This window comes from Schistocerca serialis, chromosome 7 (assembly GCF_023864345.2).
Source record: "Schistocerca serialis cubense isolate TAMUIC-IGC-003099 chromosome 7, iqSchSeri2.2, whole genome shotgun sequence".
Classification (NCBI taxonomy): Eukaryota; Metazoa; Arthropoda; class Insecta; order Orthoptera; family Acrididae; genus Schistocerca; species Schistocerca serialis.
In genome coordinates, this window is record NC_064644.1 from 25,974,832 (window position 1) to 25,992,972 (window position 18,141).

At 42.3% G+C, this 18,141-nt stretch overlaps 1 protein-coding gene across 1 annotated transcript in view; it reads left to right on the forward strand.

Annotated features, from left to right (window-relative positions):
• The first annotated feature begins 14,130 nt into the window (after positions 1-14,130).
• The window catches only part of LOC126412723 (cytochrome P450 6a2-like), a 101,914-nt gene continuing 97,903 nt past the window's right edge, over positions 14,131-18,141 (forward strand). The window contains exon 1 of the mRNA XM_050082447.1: positions 14,131-14,238. The gene's annotated coding sequence lies outside the window, so the exon portion shown is untranslated. The remainder of the gene's footprint in view (positions 14,239-18,141) is intronic.

An 18,141-nucleotide genomic window follows, 5' to 3' on the forward strand; every position in this document is an offset into this window, starting at 1 on the left:
TGCAAAACTCAGGGGAATATCCGATCTGTGGGTATTATGGGTCTGGCAATCCCAGGTCCCCAGCTGTTAGTAGCCGTGTTTCCGATTTTCTGCTTTCAGTGCTACTATCTATCTATTACTATTTAATATCTGTCAGTATAAATGAGGATCTATTACTATATAGTATGCGTGCTGTATGAATATTTTAAGATAGGAGAACTCTGATAAAGGAATGAGTAAGTTTAGAATCTTGAAAGCAGGATGCGATAATACGATTGTTTAACCATTGGCTTCCCAATATGCTATGATATGTTAATATTGATGATATATGTCTTTTTTGTTCTTTATAGCTGAGTACATAAAGTGCTGGCTGTGGATTTCGTAAGCAGATTGATTCCCTTCAAGGTGGAATAAGAGTTGTGGTTTGTGTAATTTACGTGGCCCTGAAATAGTATTATGGCAGTCAAATGACGAGCAGTTTTCCAGCAAATGGAGAATGGAACGGAAATATGGATCCTTTTTGTAGTCTTGACTGATGTTGAGCCAGAGCCTGAAAAATTATTCTGCTTTAATACTTGTCCTAGAAAAGCGACGTGTATGTGTTTTACTGATGCTGTGAGCATTACAGCTTACTATTTTCGCTGGTGCAGGATGAACTGCAGCCTATATGATATGTACTGAGGAAATTTCCCTCTTGAAGGTAGAGGAAGATTAAATAATTTTGATTATGGGATCGAAGGAAAGCTTGGTTTAAGGTAATAAGGATGAAGCAAAACATTTGTCATTTAAACTACAGGAGGATTCGGATCCTTTGTGTATGTTGTAAGTTCAATATGTTAAGATGAAACTGTTTTACAGAATAGAGGAGACCACAATTTTGCCATTCACGAGAAATGAATCCAGAATAACCACCACAGGCGAAATAACTGATTTAGAAGCGAAAGGTAACTTAAAGAAGGAACGAAATTGGAGCAAAATGGGTAAGAAAATGTAATATAACCTGTAGGATAAAAAAAAAATTTACCCTCCTCAGAGTCATCTGCGTGATTAATTCTTGTGATAACGTAACTTTAGATGACATTGTCTTACTGTTTTGTGTGTAAACATATGAGTATGATAAATGTATAATTGCGAGTCTCTTTTCAGGTGTGTGAACTGGTATAAATGTTTTGACGTGCAAATAACCATTGTTCTTTCTACCATGTATGTTTAAGGAACGTTTCTCCATATTTATCATGTGACAAGACGTATGCCGTGGGTGTCAAGAAGAGGACGAATCAGAACAATGTTGTAGTGCTATAAATGCTGTGTTGAAGTAGCATTGAAGTAGTTTGTTGGATTAACTAGTAGTGGACTGAAGTAGAATTTTGAGTGATACATGTTTATGGGTAGTTAGTTTGTAGTATAGACAACAGGTGTGCATGTGTGTGTGTGTGTGTGTGTGTGTGTGTGTGTGTGTGTAAATAACATGTGAACCCTATGCTGTCCTGACCTATACTTGTACAAGGCATAATCCTATTCATTTTAGTGAATCAATAAGTAGCATTTGATTTAATAAAACGCAAGTGAACCACATTAGTGATGTGGATTTAGATATTATATTGTCAGTTCATTTAATTTTTATTTTTATACTGTCAAATCATTTCACTTTTATTTTTTATATTGTCAAGTCATTTAACTTTTATTTTTTTATTGTCGATTCATCTAACTTTTTTATTAAAAAAAAAATTAAGTCTCACTTTTGTTCTTAAAAATTGTGAAAGAAAATACTAAGTGGTATTATGCATGACATTTTGTAATCACATAACTATGATGAACAATTTCTGTGAATGCAGTTGAGAATGTGAAAGCGAACCGGCTAAACTCTTACGAGACAGAGGGAGCAGCCGGACTGTTGTAAACTGGCGGGTTTCCCAGCAGGACACACTGTCAACTGGGCCACTTCGGGAGCGCAGTCGACCACAAAAGAAGGGTACGCAGGAAACACTTTACCTTGCACCCGGAGCTAATGTCTGGCCACACCAGTGCGACCCTCCGTGGAGGCGATGACCTGAGATGGCCGAGCGGTCCACCACGGGGAAATTCATCTGCTGGCAACGAACCACACACACGCGACTGTGACGAGACGGCCGCAGTGAAATGACAGAAGACAGGGGATAAAGGGGCATGGACCCTTTTGACAGGTACTGTCCAGAGAAAATGGCAGACTTCAAAGACGCCTATCAACATTTCCTAACGGATGCCCACTGTCAAGCGCCAGTAAATCGTGGTTCGATGTTCTCTGGTCGCTAAGGGTGGCACAAAGAAGAGCCATTAAGTGTCATCCTTGGCCAGGAATATCAACCTGGCGTGTCAAATGAGGATACCGCACGAATTTGACAACACAAACATGGAACCAAATCGAGATGTACGTGACACGGGCCACCAAGAGAAACTTCATGAGAGGGAAGAGACGGCGGGATTGCACACAACAGATGGACAAAAATCCCTACTGACAGCTGCAGCGACGAACCCCCCCTCGTATATTGTGCCTCGGAACAGTGGAACTACTGAGTGTGTCAGTGAACAGTGATTATACGGTTCTTAGTCCAATGCATATACGTGTGTTCTGTCAGAGAAACTTTGACTCGTGTGTTTTGCAGGTGTTCGATTTATTGGTGTTTATTACACTGACTCTTGTATTTTGCAGGTGTTCTATTTATTGTTTTTTTTAGACATTGACTCTTGTATTTTGCAGGTGTTTTATTTATTGGTGTTTTTTCTTAGATGTTGACTATTGTACTTTCAGAGCTGTTTTATTGATCAATGTTTGTTCTTGTGTGATGTATTAGATTTGTGATATTTTGTTTTGTAAATTCATTCCTGTGGCATTGCTTCGTTTATCAGTCAGATACCTATTCATTCTCATTGGACTGTGATCGATTAGCCTTTGCATGGGGCATATTTATTGTGAGGAACCCCTTAAGGGTAACAATCACATAATTAATTGTAGTATCAGTATAATGACACAGTGGTCATTGTTTGCTAACTAATTGAAATATAGTAGAGTCATTGAATTCTACAAATTATTAGTTTTATAAGATATAGAATTTTTTGCGATAACCACTTTGTAAAACATGTTTTTTTTCTCTTATCATTTTTTTGCTTTTGCATTGCAATGTTCTGCTTTATAATACTGATGTTATGTCTTTTTTTTTAATTGCTGTGGCACCTTTGCTATTTCCATAAATTTTACTTGTTAATCAACAGTCATAAATTTTCCTGTGATCAGTTGGCTCTTTCAATGAGCAACTACTGGTGAACTCCATAAGGGTAACAACCAGAAATTGTTTTCATATTAATGACACAGGAACCATTGTTTTTACTTGCTGACCGAATTAGGTCTACACCATCTTTTAAATAGGTGTCACAGATTTTTTTTTTTCTTTGAAATTGGTAAATCTAAAGATGTGTAGAAATTAATGTGTTTTAGTAAGTAGCTGGTGACCTTTTGCCTTTTCTTTACATTTTTGGTTTAAGTTGGATGTGAGAAGCCTGCTTGGGAATGTCCTAGCATAGCTAGAAAATTCCCTGCACAGTCTTTTCCCGGAGCATTGGGGTTATGAAAGGTCTCTGTTGGATTCCTTTCATGTTAATTTCTTAAATCTGTTGTCATTTACGGCATAAATTCCTCTTCTAAATTTACTGTGGTGTTTCTGACTATCTGGGAGGAGACTGAGCAGTGAAACGTGTTACTTTTACACATAAACAAGAACGATCTGTCACACTACTACACTTTAAAACGCAGTTTACATGTAATTCATGTCACACAGTCTCATACGGAATCTACATCCGCTTTCTTTTATATACTGTATATGATAAAATACTGTCATCCCCCTTCTCTTCTGTGTGAGAGGATGAATGAGCAAATGTATTTGTAGTTGCATGCTTGATGGTAGCAGACAAGCCTGTCTGCTAGGGAACAGTAGGACCAACGTCGGAACAGGTAGCTATGCTTTCTAAAAGCAGAGAGGTTTCTATGCTTAGTATGGTACTGTCCGTCCCTTGTCATGTTGGTATAGGAAGCTGCCCCTCTGGCCACTTCCGTTTGTATTTGTGAGACACCCTCAGGAAGGGACCAGGGCAGTCTGTCCGCGGCGAGCGTCTGAAGTGGTAAGATTTCCGGCTAAGCGCATGTCTGCTAAGTACGTAGGACAATGGATTTCTTAAGTTCAGCCTAACTGAAAATATAATCACCTTTATTTAAGGTTTAGCTCTAAAATATCTAATGTTATCTTAAATTGCAACGCATTGTAATTCGCGTGTGAAGTTCAGAATATCTTCCGGTAGTTGCTTTGCCACTACTTTGTGAGTAAAGTGGAACCACGTGTTGATCAGTTACTCTAACTAAGATCATCAATCTTAAATCCGAATGCTCGTGTGATTATAACGTCTCGTCTTGACAATATTTTTCAATATAGCAACTTTTCTTTATGTTCAACCCACGTGCGGTGTACTTTGTGAGACCAGTACCACGTGCTTATACAGCTGTTTGACCAATCAGGTTAATAGTAAGACGATAGTAACCAGTTCGAGGTTTTTCTTTTGGTAATTGCATTTCGATATAATTTATTTTAATTATCAAAATTATTGTGGAATTACGCTCTTTGTGTAAACCAAGTTGACCACGTGTACCTTGTGGTGTAAGCATCAAAGTAGCCCTCAGCTATTCTTTTCGGGAAGATTTCACAGAGAGTTAGTATGAATTTAGTGTGTGGTAATTTCATGACGGACAGGATTGCGCTACGAACGTAACTTCTTTGGGTGAAAATTGAATCGGTGAATGCAGTGTTGTATGGAGTCTCCCAATCTTGGCTCCATATTAGATTTGTTCCGTAAGATTACAAACTCACATTTTCACAATCCTAAATAAGGGACCAGCTTAGTTATGACTCACGTTTAATATGCTGAAATTTCAATGATCAATGTTAAAATAAATTTCCAAATATAAACTGATTTATTTCTTTTTATTTAAATTCGCTTCTATATATATATATATATCACCGGTTGTCGCATGACTATTTAAAGATTATAATTAATGTTAGTCTGGTTGGGAATTTGGTAAGCTAGACTGGATACCTGGTGAAACAGTTGTGCAGTAATGCAAGGTTAACTTCCCCAGACAGCTCACAGTTTTAACCCGCTTTTATTGTCTATCAGCACCGCTTTCATAGCAAATTAAAGCAACAACGTTACAACCTCAAAGTTTTAATTTATTCTCCATGGTTTTTAACTCCTACTCCAAATTTTCCTTTTGTTTGTGGCATAAAGGGTGTTAATAAAACCACCCTTTCCGTTTGGGTGTTGGTTCCCATATACCTACCGCGCGAAAACGACTGTTCGCTGTGCAGTAAGTAACAGAACGACATTCTTGACAACGTTCGATATTGCTGCCACCCTCTCGGCGTTTTAACCCCACTCTAAGGACATCTAGAGACTAAATTTTTTTTTGCTCATGTATCTACGGTGGAACCACCAGAGACCGTTTAAAACCATTCGATGCTCCTGAATGAAACGGCAAACGGTCCGTCAAACACTTTTGATTTCGGCAACAGCCTCGGTTTCAGCCACTCACTTTAGGTGACCGGGCCACATATGTCTCTGTCAGAAACTCTGACACCCATTCTGCCTCGCGGCTGCTCTAGCGCCTGGATTAGGCAAATACCACTAGAGGAGTGTCGAAGGGGTTTCCTAACCCTCAGGCGCCACGAGGCTAAATGTGTGTCGAAGTTTCTGACAGGTACGTTCGTAACGTGCAAAACTGACGCATGCTCACTGAGGCGCCAGAAGAATAGGTGAAATGTACGTAAGAGAGGGTGAGACGACCTCTGTATTGTGTGACATGTATGCATTGTATGGCATGTCCATGGTGGCACTGAGCAGAATTGTGGTGGAATTTACTATCAGTGTGACAGGCTTACGCCTCCTTATGGCTCATATGAACCTCTGAGCCATTGTTTTTTTGCATGTGGCGACACCTTGCTGTTCTAAGGGTCTCCGCGAAAACAGGTGACGTAGTAGAGCACGAAACGTTTTCACCACTGCAGAGGAAGCCTGTAGGCATCATTGTGCCAAATTTCAAACTTGTGCATCGGACTGGGAGACAGTTATGGGGTTTCGGTAAAGTGATCTTTTAATTTTGTAGCGTAGTGTTTATACTCATCTTATGGGCGTTTGTTGTCTACCAAAGTACCTCAGAGAGAGAGAGAGAGAGAGAGAAAGAGAGAGAGAGAGGGAGCGAGAGAACGAGAGGGCGAGAGCGAGAGGGCGAGAGCCAAGGAGGGAGAGGGGGAGGAAATTGTTTATATGATTTATCTTTGCCGACGTTCAAAAGTATGCAATGTTGGGTGAAACCTTGGATAATCTCTCTTACCGGGCCTAAATAAAGTTAATGTGTTTTCAATATAACACGCAAGGGTAAACGCTAGATGGTTCTGCAACAGACGATTCATTCTCTCTTAGTGTTATGGCTGAGAACAAGCTCCGAAATTTAAATACGCTTTCTTTCACGGAGAATTTAATGAGGAGCAGACGGAGAGGTGGCGTATGGAGGGAGGTCAAACAGAAAGTTGTGCATGGATAAGAGTGACTGTTTATTAGCATGAATAATCGTTAACCACTTCATAAAGTCGATAATTCCACAAATAAAACACTGACTTCGTCATGCTGAGAAATAAAGGGCAATCTGCATATATTCAACCTGAAGCTTCTCAACCAAGATCTAAAATCATACATAAAGGTTTTACAAACGTGATGTTGGCTGAGAATTTGTCTTTCATCAAGAAAACATGAATTAAATCCGGCCTTTAACACACACGGTGATGGCGAATAGTGCTTTTTCAACTATTTATCAGCAAGAACGCCTCACAAGCATGATACGGAAGTCCCCACGGACTTAATTATTGTGCATTGTAATTCGATTAATGATACACGCAATAATACCTACAGGAGATTCTAACCACATACATCACTATAGCTATAGGTTATAGAGACACAATAGTATTTTTTCTTTACTTTCTTATGTAAATTAAATTTATTTCTTTTAGAACAGATTTAATAAAATGGCTCTGAGCACTATGGGAATTAACATCTGTGGTCATCAGTCCCCTAGAACTTAGAGCTACTTAAACCTAACTAACCTAAGGACATCACACACATCCATGCCCGAGGCAGGATTCGAACCTGCGACCGTAGCAGTCGCGCGGTTCCGGACTGAGCGCCTAGAACCGCGAGACCACCGCGGCCGGCAACAGATTTAATAGTCTGCCTATAGCTTATGTTTGCTATAATAAGAAAAGAACTCATAGGTTTAAAACTTAAAATCGTAAAATTGGCGTCAGTTAAACTTCAGAGGAATAGAGTGAGCGAAGGACGATCTTTGCAAAATTAATATTCGTGTTTTCTCTGGCACCCTTCACCTGTCACTTTCCTCTCGACTCTTTCCTCCTCCTGATGTAATTGTACTAAGGTGTATGTGTCGTTGTAAATGCATTGGTGCGAATAATTATCTACCAGTAATGACTAGGCGCTACAGTCTGGAACCGCGCGACCGCTACGGTCGCAAGTTCGAATCCTGCCTCGGGCATGGATGTTTGTGAAGTCTTTAGGTTAGTTAGGTTTAAGTAGTTCTAAGTTCTAGGGGACTGATGACCTCTGAAGTTAAGTCCCATAGTGTTCAGAGCCATTTGAACCATTTTGAACTTTCGTCTTATTAATTCTTAACATGAACCTCTCTCTTACGTTATTAACATTTTATCAAGTGGAAAAGTGGATGAGTGCTGTTGCTATATAAACCGCAATAGCCGTATTGGGTGAAGTTTGCACAGACTCCATTGCAGCCGTGTCACAGAGATAGCTACGAATTGTAGTACTTGTTCAGAACATGTCTTCATTTGATTAAATAGTACGACTGGCCAGTGCGAATTAAATTAGCAGCGTTACAAACTTTCACGATGGCGAAAACACGAAACCGAGCCAGTTATTCCCAAATCATACGGTATAACACTGGGTGCAAATTGATTTTCGGTTCATTCGAGAATCGTTTCCTGTAGAGTTAAGAACTACAAAGCCCATAGTGTGGTGGTCGCGCACGACGTCAACTTCAGACAGCTGTACGGGTCGCCCACTGCAGGGCTAGGGACGCCTACTGTTTTGTTAGGATACAGGCAGAGGTCCTGTGTGGCTTCGTTAGACGCATGAAATAGTATTATTCGTTGTCGTGTCTGTGGCGATAGCTGGTGGCCACGTAACACGGAAAGAAAATTTCTGACTCCAACTACTCAACGCTGCTGAGGACGCTGCGTCAACTTGGAGTGAAAGTCGATGACATCCTGGTGAGGCGGTTTGCCGCCTACTTGGAGAAGACCGAGACGGCGACGTGTGTCTTCGATTGACATGCGGTTTCCAGTTCTTCTCAGTCCCTCCCAGATCACTGTCCACGTTGTCGCATCAGGTGGACCGCGATGATGGATGCCATGATGTCATACTGAATGCTGAACCCGTCCCCCAGTATGGCAGGCCGTCAGACTCGTGCGGTGCAGGAGTTTCAGGGCAGCTTCTGGTCTGGGCCGGAGAGGTGTCGGTGGACCCATCAGTGCTGGCTGGTGTGCTTCCTTCTATACAGCGAAGAAGGAATGATGGAAATAAAAGTAATGTTCAGTAGTGGAATTGAAATTCAAGGTGATAGCATATCATTGATACGATTCGCTGATGGCACTGCATCAGGGAGTGAGAGTTAAAAAGAAGTGCATGATTTGTTGAGTGGAATGAACAGTCTAATGAGTACAGAATATGGACTGAGAGCAAATAGAGGAAAGACGAAAGTAATGAGAAGTAGCAGAATGAGAATACTGAGAAACATAACGAAGTGGATGAAGTTAAGAAATTCTATTATCTAGGCAGCAAAATAATCAATGACGGTCGAATCAAGGAGGACATCAAGAGCAGACTAGCACAGGCAAAAAGGAATTTCTGACCAAGACAGGTCTCCTAGTATGAAACATAGACCTCAGTCTGAGGAAGAAATTTGTAATGATGTACGTTTGGAGCACAGCATTGTATGGTACTGAACCATGGACTGTGGGTAAACCGGAACGGACGGAAAGGAAGAGAATCGAAGCATTTGAGATGTGGTGCTACAGAGGAATGTTGAAAATGAAGTCGACTGACAAAGAACGAGGAGGATCTCACCCAATCGGAGAGGAAAAGAGTATTTGGAAAACAGACAAGAAGAAGGGACAGGTTGATAGGACGCCTGTTAAGACATCAGGGAATAACTTCCAGCGTACTAGAGGGAGCTGCAGAGGGCAAAAACTGTAGGGGAAGGCAGATTGGAATACATCCAACAGATAATTGAGGACGCAGATTGCAATTGCTACTCAGAGATCAAGAGGTTAGCACAGGGGAGTGATTCATGGCTGGCCGCATCAAATCAGACAGAAGAGTGATGACTAAAAAAACAATACGATCGCTAAACTTTCTCGTAAGACCAACACTTGAACAATCTCACACATGAGATGTTAGCATACCATAACCAGAGAATCGAGTGCGAACTACATGAACGCCATCACGATCCTACTGACCCAGTGATCTAGGCTAGTGGGGGTGGAGTATTTACGTCATGGAGGACAGACTCCACACTACGATGTCATTCGTAATGACCGGATCGGTTCTGTTCTTCCGCGGTCACCGGAGCTCTTCAGTTCCGCTACATCTGCTTAAAAATTTGTTAGTGTCTTCACTGCTTAGTGAAACCCCTGCTGGGCTGCATCTTCTAATCATTTGCGGTTGAGATCGCTTCCAGTCTCGATGGAGAGTATTGAAATTGCTGAAGTGTTGACGCTTCAGTGATGGCTACTGTTGATACTTCCGCGTTATTGATTAACGGCCGCTGTTCGAACTCAGAAAATTTTACTCTCCGTTTCCTTACCAGTTTCTCGCGTAACACTCCCTTTTACTGACAATGAACTGCTGTACTGAAGGCAGTTATTCACTACTAACAAAATTTTGATTTGATTTTACATATATACCCACCCACACAAAGGTGGGTCGTCATACCATTAATTAAATTCCAAAACTAGATGATGAGCAGCATTTCTCTATAAATGTAAATGTCCGTTCAATGCACAGTCCTCTTTGGTTTTGAATTCAGCTTACCTCTATTGGTGTTGTAAGCAGCTGACAGCACTTTTCCACATGTCCACGTAATGAACCTGTCCAATTCACCGAAGAAATAACTATGAAACCATAATAAACTCGACATAACACACATGGAAACGTCATAGAAAATTTACTGTAGGTGATTGATTTGATGAACACCTGAGGGTCCTCCTCGACTTAACAAGGTATGGACAAATGCACAAGTTGCTACCATTCACAGATCACAAATCAACTCAGAGTCAGAAAACCATGACCAAATCCTTTACTCTGCTCGTTTTATAGTTCGCTAAATGATGTGTTTCGTTTAGGGAGTTCAGAGGAAATTTGTAAATCCAATGTAATGGATGTATTGAAAATACTTGGTCGGATCTTGAAGAAACACATAGCAGACTTACACATTCACTTTTTACATACGAATTTTACTGAAATACTTTCGAAGCTTGAAATAAATTATTGCCTACCGTGTAACTGAAATAAACGAATTAGTTCCTTAGCCGGTTCTATCGATTAAGCCTTACCAAGAACGTCCAAGTTTGTTCCTACCTATGTTTCTAGGAACGAATGCGTTTAACAGTTCAACAACAAGACCCATTATGACTCAGAATCCAAACAATGGTGACTTGACGGTGCCTAACTATATATTTACATGGTGCGTAAAACTTCCATTTCATGAATAGCGGGAAACTCTGACTGGAGAGCAAGATACGCTACTGTATACCTATGGTGGGAACAGAATGACGGTTTCTGCAACTTCCGCTGCGAAATGTATGTCTCTGCGTACCACCGGCACCCTAAAAATCTTTCAACGACCCTTGCGCCTTTTGGAAAACTATTCAGGAGATGCTAGAGAAAGGGAGCAACGAGGGTATTGACACGAGTGCCCGAGGAAAGTGAGATAGGACAGCTATTCCTTTCTCTACACATAAATGGTCAGGCGGATAGCGCAAGCTGCAGTCTACGGCTGTTTGGTGATGATGCTGTGGTGTATGGGAAGGTGTCGTCGCTGATTCACTGTAGGATTCTACAAGACGACGTAGGCAAATTTTATAATTGGTGTGATGAATGGCAGCTAGCTCTAAATGTAGAAAAATATAAGTTAATGGAGATCCGTAGGGAAAAGAATCCTGTAACGTTCGAATCAAGTATTACTGGTGCGTCGCTTGACACAGTCACATCGATTAAATATCTTAATGTGTCGCTGAAAAGCGATATGAAATGGAATGAGCATATAAGGAGTGTAGTCGGGAAGGCGAATGTTTTACTTCAGCTTACTGGGACAATTCTAAGAAATTGTGGTTCATCTGTAAAGGAGTCCACATATTGGATACTAGTGCAACCCATTGTTGAGTACTCTTCGAGTGTTTGGGATCCGCAACAGGTCGCATTAAAGGTAGAGGTTAGGGCTCTTACAGAGGCATATAGGCAGTCGTTTTTCCTGCTTGCGGAGTATGTATGTTGTTGTAGAAGTGGATGCTGGTAGTGAAATAAAATAAAGAAAGCCACTCCAACGCAATCTTACTCAAAATTTCGTAACCTCTGCTCAACCAGTCAACACGAAAACTCTGCCTGCGAGACCATAGAGACAAAATAGAGAAACATAATACACTTCTGGAAATTGAAATAAGAACACCGCGAATTCATTGTCCCAGGAAGGGGAAACTTTATTGACACATTCCTGGGGTCAGATACATCACATGATCACACTGACAGAACCACAGGCACGTAGACACAGGCAACAGAGCATGCACAATGTCGGCACTAGTACAGTGTATATCCACCTTTCGCAGCAATGCAGGCTGCTATTCTCCCATGGAGACGATCGTAGAGATGCTGGATGTAGTCCTGTGGAACGGCTTGCCATGCCATTTCCACCTGGCGCCTCAGTTGGACCAGCGTTCGTGCTGGACGTGCAGACCGCGTGAGACGACGCTTCATCCAGTCCCAAACATGCTCAATGGGGGACAGATCCGGAGATCTTGCTGGCCAGGGTAGCTGACGTACACCTTCTAGAGCACGTTGGGTGGCACGGGATACATGCGGACGTGCATTGTCATGTTGGAACAGCAAGTTCCCTTGCCGGTCTAGGAATGGTAGAACGATGGGTTCGATGACGGTTTGGATGTACCGTGCACTATTCAGTGTCCCCTCGCCGATCACCAGTGGTGTACGGCCAGTGTAGGAGATCGCTCCCCACACCATGATGCCGGGTGTTGGCCCTGTGTGCCTCGGTCGTATGCAGTCCTGATTGTGGCGCTCACCTGCACGGCGCCAAACACGCATACGACCATCATTGGCACCAAGGCAGAAGCGACTCTCATCGCTGAAGACGACACGTCTCCATTCGTCCCTCCATTCACGCCTGTCGCGACACCACTGGAGGCGGGCTGCACGATGTTGGGGCGTGAGCGGAAGACGGCCTAACGGTGTGCGGGACCGTAGCCCAGCTTCATGGAGACGGTTGCGAATGGTCCTCGCCGATACCCCAGGAGCAACAGTGTCCCTAACTTGCTGGGAAGTGGCGGTGCGGTCCCCTACGGCACTGCGTAGGATCCTACGGTCTTGGCGTGCATCCGTGCGTCGCTGCGGTCCAGTCCAAGGTCGACGGGCACGTGCACCTTCCGCCGACCACTGGCGACAACATCGATGTACTGCGGAGACCTCACGCCCCACGTGTTGAGCAATTCGGCGGTACGTCCACCCGGCCTACCGCATGCCCACTACACGCCCTCGCTCAAAGTCCGTCAACTGCACATACGGTTCACGTCCACGCTGTCGCGGCATGCTACCAGTGTTAAAGACTGCGATGGAGCTCCGTATGCCACGGCAAACTGGCTGACACTGACGGCGGCGATGCACAAATGCTGCGCAGCTAGCGCCATTCGACGGCCAACACCGCGGTTCCTGGTGTGTCCGCTGTGCCGTGCGTGTGATAATTGCTTGTACAGCCCTCTCGCAGTGTCCGGAGCAAGTATGGTGGGTCTGACACACCGGTGTCAATGTGTTCTTTTTTCCATTTCCAGGAGTGTAATTGAAACAACATGAAACGAGCTACTGCGGGCCTGTTTCCTTATGCTACGGATAACGTTCACTTGAGATCCCATGGGAATTGTGGTGGTAATAACAAGTGCCATGACAGATGTGAACTACGTGACCATTGTTGCGGACCACCTGCATCCCTTAACACTCGAAGTCTTCCCAGAAGGTGGCGGCATCTTCCACCAGCATTGCTGTGCGTGGCATAAGGCGAGGCTAGTGTTAAGGTGGTTCGAGATGCTTACTAATGGACTGACGCTCATATCTTCACCAACAGATTCAGCTCGTTGGAACCTGACACAACTTTTACGGGACGCTGTCCGACACCAATTCCGCGTCCTCGAACCTCGTGCGTGAAGTTTATGGGAACTGCCTGACCTGAGCGTAGACATCTAGTGCGACGTACCTCCGGATACCTGCTAATGACTTGTCCAATGCATGCCACGCAGAATCATTGCCGTATACTTTCCAAAGGTGAGCCAACTCGCTAATAACCTCGTGTATGTTTCCTACAAGCTATTCCGGAGCATCCAATGTACTGCGAGACGATAAATATTCGCTGCTGTAGTTTGAATCCCGCTTTGTCTACAGGTAAACAAAAGTCGTACATGCAATAGAAAATGCTGATTTTTAATGAGGTTCCGTCACTTTTGTGATGTCAGGGAACTAATACACGGCCTATAAATTTTGTGGAATCTGACATGTGATTCATATGTTGCCAACAGTTCTTCGAACTGCGCTTCATCTGGCCAGTAGACTTGGTCTTCGGCGAGAATTTTTGTGCTTAGCGAAGCACGGGTCTCGAACGCATCTTAGACATGCCCTTCGTGCACTGCAAACAACTCCGTGTTATCTGCACGTAGAGGTCTGAACTGAGCCTGCATACCGCCTTATCAACATACGTGTTTCCGGTGGCCAAAGTACAGCCGCAAGAAGCGTTCTTTACACTTGTTTACGAACAGTTGGAGGCGCATTGTTTCCTTACACAGCGGAGGGAGCGCCGTCGCAGCAAAGCAGTTCTCAGTTCAGGTAAAGTCACTTTCACTCACAAAATTCACTCTTGTGTTGGTTTGAAGACAGAATGTTGACCTTCATCTACCCGCTAGCTGTGTACTGTGGCGATGTAGACGCGTTGACGTTAATCTTCACCTATATTCCGGTATCCACATTACAGTGTGTGGCGAGGCTGTACTTTTGCTACCCGCACTATTTTCCCTTGCCGCTTTTCTGTTCAGTTTGTGAGTGGAGCCCGGGTCAGAACGATTGTAGGTAATACACACTGGCGCCTAGTGAACAAAACACGATCGTACGAAATATCAGACCAACTACGATTAGATTAGATTAGATTAGTTAGATTAATACTTGTTCCATAGATCATGAATAAGACACTTCGTAATGATGTGGAACGTGTCAAGTTAATAAAAGATGTCTGCACAAGATATTAAAGTACACAAAATATTGCATGACACTAATGTTTAAGTTGTTGATTTTTTCCCTTAATTTATGTCTAAAAATTCAGCCAATGAGTAGAAGGAATTGTCATCTAGAAATTCTTTTATTTTTAAGTGTTAGTTGGCTATCTGTCAGGATTTTGATGTTGTTTGGTAGGTGACCAAAGACCTTTGTGGCAGCATAATTTACCCCTTTCTGTGCCAAAGTCAGATTTAACCCTACATAGTGAAGATCATCCTTTCTCCTGGTGTTATAGCTATGCACACTATTACATTTGAACTGGGTTATATTATTAACAACAAATTTCATAAGTGAATATATATACTGTGAGGTTACTGTGGGGATCCATAGATCCTTAAATAGATGTCTGCAGGATGACCGTGGATGGTCTCCAGCAGTTATTCTGATTACACGTTTTTGAGCAATGAATACTTTTCTACACAACGATGAATTACCCCAGAATATGATGCCATACGAAAGCAGTGAATGAAAGTTGGCATAGTAAGCTAATTTACTGAGATTCTTATCACCAAAATTTGCAATAACCCTAATAGCATACGTAGCTGAATTCAGACGTTTCAGCAGACCATCAATGTGTTTCTTCCAGTTTAACCTCTCATCAATCGACACACCTAAAAATTTTGAAAATTCTACCTTAGCTACAGACTTCTGTTCAAAGTCTATATTTTATTACTGGAGCTGTGTCATTTACTGTACAGAACTGTATATACTGTGTTTTATCAAAATTTAAAAAGAGTCCGTTAGCTGAGAACCACTTAATAATTTTGTGAAAAACATCATTTACAATTACATCACTTAGTTCTTGCTTTTTGGATGTTATTACTATATTTGTATCACAGCAAAAAGAACTAACTTTGCATCTTCATCAATTTGGAATGGTAAGTCATTAATGTATATCAAGAACAGTAAAGGACCTAAGACCGAACCCTGTGGGACCCTGTACTTGATAGCCCCCCCAGTTTGAGGAATCAGCTGTCGTTTTAACATTACATGAACCACATATTTCAACTTTCTGCATTCTTCCAGTTAAGTATGAATTAAACCATTTGTGCACTGCCCCACTAAAACCATAATGATTTAGCTTATCTAAAAGAATTCCATGATTTACAAAATCAAAGGCCTTTAACAGATCACAAAAAATACCAATTGGTGATGTCCGGTTATTCAGAGCATTTAATATTTGATCAGTGAAAGCGTATATAGCATTTTCTGTTGAAAAGCCTTTCTGAAAACCAAACTGACATTTTGTTAGTACTTTATTTTTACAAATATGGGAGGCTACTCTTGAATACATTACTTTCTCAAAAATTTTTGATAGAGCTATCAGAAGAGAGATTGGGCGGTAGTTGCTGACATCCGTGGTGAGATTCAAGAGTTTCCAGCAAACAGAACACAGCATGTAATTCTGAAGGGAGAGAATTCTTCGGACATGAAAATAACTTCCCGCGTACCTCAAAACAGTATTATACGTACATCACTTTTAAGAGTGTACATTGTGTCTCAGGAGGAATGGTCAGCATTTCACGATGTGATCAATTAACGCAAAAAGTGAAATAACTGCGGGCTCTAAAATGCATACTTTAAGACCTACGAGAACTTCTTCATCTTCGATACAATGAAACAAATTTCTTGTATTACAAGCTCTTTGCTTCCCATATTTGGGGAGGAACCATTCAGTAAACGTATCGTCTAAAATCCATACCTACGATCACTTGTTGAGTAACAGAGATGTGTTTCACAATAGCGAAGACAACAAGTGCTTTCACTCACACTCTTCAAGAGCCAATGTTTACTGGACTTTATTCTCTTACTTTAGTCCATATTACCACCTCTGTAAATATGGAGAGCAAAGAGCTTGCAGTATAAGAGTAACACAGTATCGAGAATGAAGAATTGCTCGTAGCTCTTAAAGTATCTGGACTCCAGCTGCCATTTGGTACACACCAGAAATGAGCAGGTTACGTATTTATATTCTTCTCTGTTTTCTCAGAAGTTTACCTATTAAATTGTGTTGCGTGTTTTTTTCAGCATTTAAGAAGCTGTCAGGCAGACCATAGTGCAGTTTTCATTTATGCTGAAGTTGCTTATATCGGTTTCTGTCTGTGCTTTTAGAGTTAGTTCTTAAGTTAGTAATACTGTCATGAGTAAGATGTGTGCATGCTGTGTGCCAACTCAGCAGCAGACGGCCGCATTTTTGGCTATGGGCAGTCGTCTTCAGGCTGCAGCTTCTGGGTGTAGCAGCGGTGAAGAATACGGCGCGTTTCACAAGACATCTGAGTTGTCGCCTGTTTCGCCCGCGGGTTCTGCTGTCGAGGCACCTCCCAGTGCACCCGACACGGTGGATCCACCCTCAGACATCTACATCTACATCTACGAGATTACTCTGCCATTCACTACAAAGTGCCTGGCAGAGCGTTCAATAAACCACCTTCAAGCTGTCTCTCTACCGTTCCACTCTCGACCGGCGGGCGGGAAAAACGAGCACTTAATTATTTCTGTGCGGGCCCTGATTTCTCTTGTTTTATCGTGCTGATCATTTCTCCCTATGTAGGTGGATACCAACAGCATGTTTCCGCAATCGGAGGAGAAAATTGGTGATTGAAATTTTATGAGAAGACCCTGCCGCAACGAAAAACGCCTTTGTTTTAATGATTGCCACTCCAATTCACGTATCATGTCTGTGGCACTATCTGCCCCACCTCGTCATAATACCAAACGAGCTGAGCTTCCTTTTACTTTTTCGATGTCATCCGTCACTCCCATCTTGCGGACCCCACACCGCACAGCAGTACTCGCGAATAGGGGGCACAAGCGCGGTGTAAGCAGTTTCTTTAGTAGACCTTTTGCACCTTCTAAGTTTTCTGCCAATGAATCGCAGTCTTTGGTTGGCTCTACCCACAACATTATCTATGTGATCGTTCCAATTTATGGTTATTTGTAATTGTAATCCCTAAGTATTTAATTGAATTTACAGCTTTCAGATTTGTGTGACTTATAGCGTAATCGAAATTTAGCGGGTTTCTTTTGGTACTCAAGTGAATAATCTCTCACTTTTCTTTATTCAGCGTCAATTGCCACTTTTCGCACCATACAGATATCTTATCCAAATTATTTTGCAATTCGTTTTGGTCATCTGATGACTTTACATGGAGGTAAATCATATGCAAACAATCTAAGACGGCTACTGAGATTGTCTCCTATATCATTAATATAGATCAGGAACAGCAAAGGGCCTATAGCACTTCCTTGGGGAACGGCGGATAGTATTTCTGTTCTACTCGATGACTTTCAGTCTATTACCACGAACTGTGACCTTTCTGACAGGAAATCACAAATCCAGTGGCACAACTGAGGCGATATTCCATAAGCGTGGTTAGAAGATCCATGTGACGAACGGTGTCGAAAGCCTTCTGGAAATCTAAAAACATGGAATCAATATGAAACCCCCTGTCGATAGCA